Here is a 7466-nt window from a genome sequence, read left to right as displayed (position 1 = left end):
TGCCTTAGGCACTATGCTACCAGAGCTCCTAATCAATATCTGGTTAGGAAGATGAAAAAACAACAAAAAAATCATTTTAATATATTATAGTTCATGCATTAAAAGTATGTGTATAATACTGTGAATACACAGAAGAAGGCGAATACTTAGTCAAAGAAAAACATAGGAGAACCTCTTCTTGAGTTTGGAGTAGGTGATGATTTCTTAAATACAACACAAAAGTACTAATCATTAAAAAAGAAAAAACAAAAACATTAATTGGATTAAATTAAAATTAGTAATTAACTATTAAACAGAAGACACTATTAGGACAATGCAAACATAATCCACAGTGTAGTGGAAAATATTCACAATACCTATATTCAGTGGGAGCTCTGGTGGCATAGTGCCTCAGGCATTTGACTGCTAACCAGAAGGCTGGTGTTTCAAACTCAGCAGCCACTCCTTGGAAGGAAGATTGGACAGTCTACTTCTGTAGAAATACTGCCTCAAAAACCCTCCTTGGGGGTTTCCTTTGAGTTGGATCTGACTTGATGTCAGGAAAGGTGGGCATCAGGGTTTTATCTTTTCACCATACTTATTCAATCTGTATGCTAAAAATATATTTCAAGAAGCTGGACTATATGAAACGGGAGTCATCAGAATTGGAGGAAGACTCCTTAACAACCTGTAATATGTAAATGGCACAACCTTACTGAAAACAAGAGACTTGAAACATTTACTGATGAAGATTAAAGACTACAGTCTTCAGTATGGATTACACCTCAACATAAAGAAAATTAAAATCCTCACAACTGGACCAATAAACAACATCATGGGAAAAGATTGAAGTTGTCAAGGGTTTATTTTATTTGCATCTACAATCACTGACCATGGAAGCAGCAGTTAGGAAATCAGACAAATTGCACTGGGCAGATCTGCTGCAAAAGACCAGTGTTAAAGAGTTACGGTGTTACAGTGTTAAAGAACAAAGATGTTACTTTGAAGACTACAGGGTGCCTGGCCCAAGCCATAGTATTTTCGCCTCATATGCATGTGAAAGCTGGACAATGAATAAGGAAAGTCAAAGAAGAATTGATACATTTGAGTTATGGTGTTGAAGAATTTTGAAGAGATATGGCCCATGGACAAACAAATCTGTCTTGGAAGGACAGCCAGAATGCTCTTTAGAAGCAAAGATGCTTCATTAGAAGCAAAGATGAGACTTTGTCTCATGTACTTTGGACAGCTTGTCAGGAGGGACAGGTCCCAGGAGAAGAACATCATGCTTGGTAGAGTAGTGTGTCAATGAAAAAGAGGAAGACACTTAGCAAGAGGGAATAACACAGTGGCTAAAACAATGGAATGAAACGTTGTTGTCGTTGTTGTTGTTATGTGCCGTCAAGTCAGACCCGACTCATAGTGACCCCTCCTTGGGTTTCCGAGGCAGTATCATAGCAATGACTAATGAGGTTGGCACAGGACCAGGCAGTGTTTTGTTCTGTTGTACATGGAATTGCTGTGAATTGGAACTGACTGGATGGCACCTAATAATAATAGGTTGTATGTGGAACTCTGGGAAATGTAGATTTGGCTTTTTAGCTGCTAGCAGCAGTAAGACAGAATGGAGTTGAGTGAACCATCTGTAATATCTACCACAGTCTGAAACCCAGGAGAGGTGCTATTTTTTTCTTGACACTTAAGCCCTGAACAATTATTTTTTTTATATGGTTGTGGTTGTTGTGTATAAACAAGTCAACATGATTTTCCTTTATTAATATATGATATCCATTTTTTTTCTATTTTACTGTTTTCATAATTAAGTTATAATATATAACATTGCATTGAGTTGTTGGGTTGCATTTCTCTATAATGTCCAAAATCCCATGGAAAACACAATTTTTTGTTTCTATGTCAAAAGCATACTTTAGAAAATCTTATGGGAAACTTTTAGCAGTAGCAAACTGTCAAAATTGTAAACATTGGTTAATATAACTTAAAAACATTATCTTTTAGAAGTAAGAATAACATTCACAATGAGTTTCTAGAAATGAAGTACTTGATACATGTTAGTTTTCTATTGCTGGCATAACGTTTCCATAATCTTAGTAGTTTAGAGCAAAGTAAATTTATCATTATATGGTTCTGATAGGTTAGAAGTCTAGTGAGTTTGGTTGGATCTGTGCTAAAAGTCTCACAAGGCTAAAATCAAGGTGCAGGAAGGCTGTATTCTTTGTTGGAGGCTTTGGTGGAAAATCATTTTCCATTCTCATTCATGTTGGCAGAATTTTGTTCCTTGTGGGTATAGAACTGCGATCCTCATTACTTTGCCAGCTGTCGGCTGAGAAGTATGCTTAGCTTCTAGAGAGGTCTCACATTTCTTGCCTTGTGGCCTCCTTCTGTCTTCAAAACCAGCAAAGAAGTGTTGAGTTCCTCTCATACTTAAATCTCTCTTGTTTCTTCTGCCATCACATCTCTCTCATGCTCTGTCTCTGACCCTAATTAGGAAAGATTCTCAGCTTTAAGGGCTTATGTAATTAGATTGAGCCAACTCAGATAATCGAAGATACTCTTCCCATCCTAAGGTCTGTACCATTAATCACACTTTTGAAGTCCTTTTTGCTGTGTAATAGTCACAGGTTCTGGGGATTAGGACAAGAACATCCTTGGGGGACAATTATTCTGCCTGCCATAGATTGCAACTATCAGGTTGATCTAAAACTTTTTATTTCCCTAATTACTTGATATGTGCTAATGTCTTGGTAATTATTGAATAATTATTTATTTTTATATAATTGAATGATGTGATATGGGCATAAATAGGCAAACCAAGCCATCCTGTGTCAATTTTACAGAGACTTTTGAAACTAAAAGACTAGGCGTTAATTTTTTTTTTTTTTTAATGTAACTGAGATAGTAAGAAAAAAATTAGACACTGAATCAAGAACTTTGCTTTTTTGCAGGACAAGTGATACTTTTCTTTGATTGAAAGCATATAAATCAATGTCATTTATATTTAAAAGATTATTAATTGTTAATGAATTGACCTTTTTCTCAGCATATGTCAAATTAGTAAATGGAGATTTAGAATTTTAACTGATTGCTTCAAGACTGGCAGGAAGTTCTATATTATAAACCTTTTAAATACTATTAATCAACTATTTGTCTGGATGAAAAAAAAAAGCACCTTTTAATATTTAAAGGTATATTGACTCTACTTTTGTGTGAGTCTCCGTAGCATCATTAAGGTGAATAATATTTCTCTTAATTAATCTGAATAATGAATACTTAAAAATGTTTTGTAAAAGCAACATATGTATCACATTGTTGAGATACTATATTGGTCAAAAATAAAGAACCCATTGTTTGCTTTACAGGTATTTCTGAAAGAGATTACTTAATTGATGTACTATTACATTTTTTTTATCCTAAATCTCCTTTTTTGAATAATTTATAGTTCAGCAATATGCAAAGTATAGACCAAAGGTTAGATAGTTTTAAAAGCTAGTAAAATAATACATCCTTGAACATATCTCCTAAGAAAAAAGAAAATTTATAATAATGTCTGTTACATTAAAAACATACAAATTACCTCATTAATTTTAATTTTCACTCTTGAATTTTACAAATTTTCTGAAGTAAACATATCTTGCACTAAGAATGAGAAAATGTTTCTTAAAAGAAAATCTAGTTTTCCTACCTTCCCACATATTCAGCATGATGTTACCTTTTCATCCCCTGTAATACTCAGCTACTGTCACAAAGACAACATAATTACCTTCACTTCCCAAAAAATAATTTAGCAAGAAATAACTTGCTAAATTATTGAGGGTTGTCTATGTGCTCAGAACTTAATGGAATGTAAGAGGAAAATACAGAGTCCATCAAAGAATTTAGAATCAAGCTGGAGAGAGAAGCCTTTCAAACATGAAATAACAGTAAAATAAATGCCAAAACAAACCAAGAGAATATTCTTCTATAACATAAACCCTAAATATTGTTAACCTGGTTGCTTAATCCAAAGGAGCCCTGTCATTCTATTACATCATCCTTTTTTGTTTGTTTGTTTGTTTTTACTAACTCCACAACACTTGCCATACTCTTAGATTTCCTTGATCATCTGATATTTAGTAGTTTGTTTTCTGCCTACCCACTTCCTTTTAGAATGTCAGCTCCATGAGAATAGGGAGTTTGGCTGTTATTAATTTTTATTCCCCAGAGAACCTCCATAAACAATGGTGAATGGAAGAAAAAAAACAAAAAAGAAGAAAGAAAAAACATAAGGACATGGAGAACAGAGACTAAATCTACCTGAACCACCCAGATCTACTCTTCGGAAGCTATCTAGGTGTTGTACCACTACCACAGAATCTGCTTAACAAGGGTGGATACTATGATCTTTTCTATAACATCTTTTGGGAGAAAAATGACTGTGATAGTAAAGCCCATTCATAATTCCATTATATCAGTTGAAGACAATACAACAGGAAAGTTTTTTCTATTTCATAGCAAAATGAATTAGCAATTTGAAACAACTTAGGACAGAATCTCTTCACATAAATTTCGGAAACATTACATATTCCACTGATTAAAACATGCAAATTTATCTTTCTGGGAAAAAACAATGTACTGGTTAGCAGCCAAATGCCTTACCCACTATGCCACCTGAACTCCTTTAGTATCTAATTAGACTTTGGATTTTCCAAATGTGTGTCAGGCCACAGTGCACTATTTTACCGAAGCTTGTGTCTGAGCAGTCCCATTTGAACTTCATTTCATTAGGCATTAGGCTACTCTGGAGAAGAGAGGGAAGTAGGGTGGGATAAACACTTACCTGAATGTGCTATTCCCCAAAGCTTGTCCCATAATCTCCATCTTTTTAATAGTCTCTCTTTAAATAGGAAGGAGATGGGAGCCCACTGGTTTTCCTTTTTTTTTTTTTTTTTTTGTAGTTTTAATTTTTTTAATTGTGATTTGGCTGCAGTTTTACAAAGTAGATCCATTTTATATCCAAGGCTTCATACACATTTTGTTACACAGCACCAATTACCATTCCCACAGTGTAGCAGCTCTCCTCTTACTTCCTTCCGTGGTAACCCCTTTCATGTGTCCTTCTTACCTATGCATTCTTGCCTGCTTAGCTTTCTCTTTTGCAAATGCGGCCCTTCTGATCTCCCATTGTTGACTGTTCTAAGGACTACATCTCCCTGGTGTAGTTGTTAACCTTGTAGACCTGTCTGTTGTTTGGCTGAGAGCTAACCCATGAGAGTGAGTCCAATTCCAGGCCCAAAGGGTAACCCAGGGCCATGGTGTCTATCTGACAAGTAATTGCAGTCTTTTTTTGTTTCTGAATTTTGTTCCACATTTTTTCCTCCCACTGTATCCAGGATCTCCAATATTGATCCCTTTCTGAATGGTTGGCATTGGTAGCCAGATACCATCTGGTTCTTCTGGTCTTAGGGATGTGTAGGCTGAGGTTCCCATGGTCCATTTAGTGCCGTGGAGTAAATTGTTTCCATATGTATTTGATATCCTTCAACTTTTTTTTTTTTTTTTTTTTGCTCTGGACAAGGAGATACCAATAGGTGCATCTTAGATGGCCACTTGTAAGCTTTTAAGACCCCAGTTGCCACTTACCAAAGGAGGATGTAGGACAATATTTTTGTGTACTGTGGTGTGCCATTTGAGCCTGATGTTTTCTGTGACCATAGTCCCTTGCCTGTAGGCCCAGCACTCTACTCCCTCAATATGCTTGGTTGTGGCTAGAAGCTATCCTAACTTTGTCCCACCTTATCTCTATAATGTATATGGACATTATTATAGCACATACAAATAGGCATGTGTCAAACCTATTTATGGTCATGAGTACATTCTAGTTCACCTCCTGCTAAAGAGGCAGGGATGCTGCATCTTCTGACCTCTTCTAACCCCACAAGAGGAAGACAGAATCACCATCAGCAGTCCAAGGCCTGTTCCTGTGAGGGTGGACATATTGCCTCCCTCCAGCCCTTTCACCAACCCTGACTCCAACCTGTCTTCCCGCATCACCCACCACCTCTCTGCTGGGTTTGATAATTTGCTGCAGAGGCCACACAGAACTCACAGGTTATGGAGTTTATTAGGGGAGCAACAAGCTACAATTCAAGTTTGGGAACACACTCAGTCTCTCTGTCAGCCCACTATCTCTCAGCCAACAGTCTCTCTCAGTCTCTCTCCCAGCAGTGCATGTCTCTCGGTGTCTCTCTCAGCAGTGTATTTCTCTCATGTTTCTCTGAGCAAAGCATATCTCTCATGTCTCTCAGCAAAGTATGTGTCTATCTCACATCTCTCAGGAGTGCATTTCTTTCAGCAGCACATCTTTCTTAGCAGTCAGAGAGACCCCTGGTAGAGTGTCTGTTCTTGTCCTTTGCCCATTTTTGAATTGTATTGTTTGTCTTTTTGATGTTGAGCTATTGAAGTTTTCTATAAATTTTAAAGGTAATTTCCTTGTCAGATATGTCATAGCCAAATATATTTTTCCAAAACTGGAGGTTCTCTTTTTGGACTATTGGACAAGTCTTTTGTTGCACTTAAGAATTTAATTTTTAGAAGTTACCATTCATCTAGTTATTTTCTGCTGTTTATGCATTTGGGGTCATGTTTCATACTTTCTTTATGCCATAAATTAGGGCCCTTATTTTTCTCCTATTTTATCTTTAATGACCTTGTTGGATTTTACATTTTAGTCTTTATGCATCAGGAGTACAGTTTTCTGTTTGATGTGAGGTATGGATCTAGTTTCATTTTTCTACAAATGGATCCACTTTTGCCAGCACCGTTTCTTAGAGAAGCTATCTCACTCCCATTCCATGGGTTTATGCCCTTTTTAAAATATCAGCTATTCATAGATGGATTGATGTATTTCAGTATCCTCAATTCTATTCCACTGGTCTATGTATCTATCGTTGTACTAATACCAAGCTGTTCTGACCTCATGGGCTGTTTAGTAGGTTTTGAGATCAGGGAGTATGAAACGTACTTTGTTTTTCTTCTTCAGTAAAGCTTTGCTTATCCATACTTTTTCCTTACATATAAAATTAGTGATTGGCTTTTCCATATCCTTACAGAATGTTAATGAAATTTGGATCAGGATTATATATTGAATATGTAGATTGTTTTGGGTAATACTGACATTTTTGTAATATTCAGTCATCCTCTTCGTGAATATGACGTTTTTCCATTTATAGAGATCTCTTGTAGTTTCTTTTTCTTCTTCTTTTTTAACTGTGATTTGAGTGAAGATTTACAGAGCAAATTCACTTTCCATTCAGCAGTTCATATATACTTTGTCTTATGTCATTGACCACCATTGACCACAATACAACATTTCCCCTCCCACTTCCTCCCCATAGTTACCTCTTCCCAGTGTCCATCCCTCCATATACTCCTGCCCCCTGAGCTGTCTCCCTGTGCATAAGCAGTCCTTCTTTCTCCCGTGATTGTTCTCT

General features: G+C 36.4%; 1 protein-coding gene across 1 annotated transcript in view; it reads left to right on the top strand.

The window, feature by feature from the left end:
- Positions 1-7466, top strand: part of NBAS (NBAS subunit of NRZ tethering complex) — a 750019-nt gene that overhangs the window by 464943 nt on the left and 277610 nt on the right. The gene's annotated exons all lie outside the window — the stretch shown is intronic.

The sequence above is a fragment of the Orycteropus afer genome, unplaced genomic scaffold, assembly GCF_000298275.1.
Source record: "Orycteropus afer afer isolate SDZICR_OR568_19922 unplaced genomic scaffold, OryAfe1.0 scaffold00187, whole genome shotgun sequence".
Classification (NCBI taxonomy): Eukaryota; Metazoa; Chordata; class Mammalia; order Tubulidentata; family Orycteropodidae; genus Orycteropus; species Orycteropus afer.
Note: the sequence above shows the minus strand (reverse complement) of the source record. Positions and strands in the feature narration are given on the sequence as shown.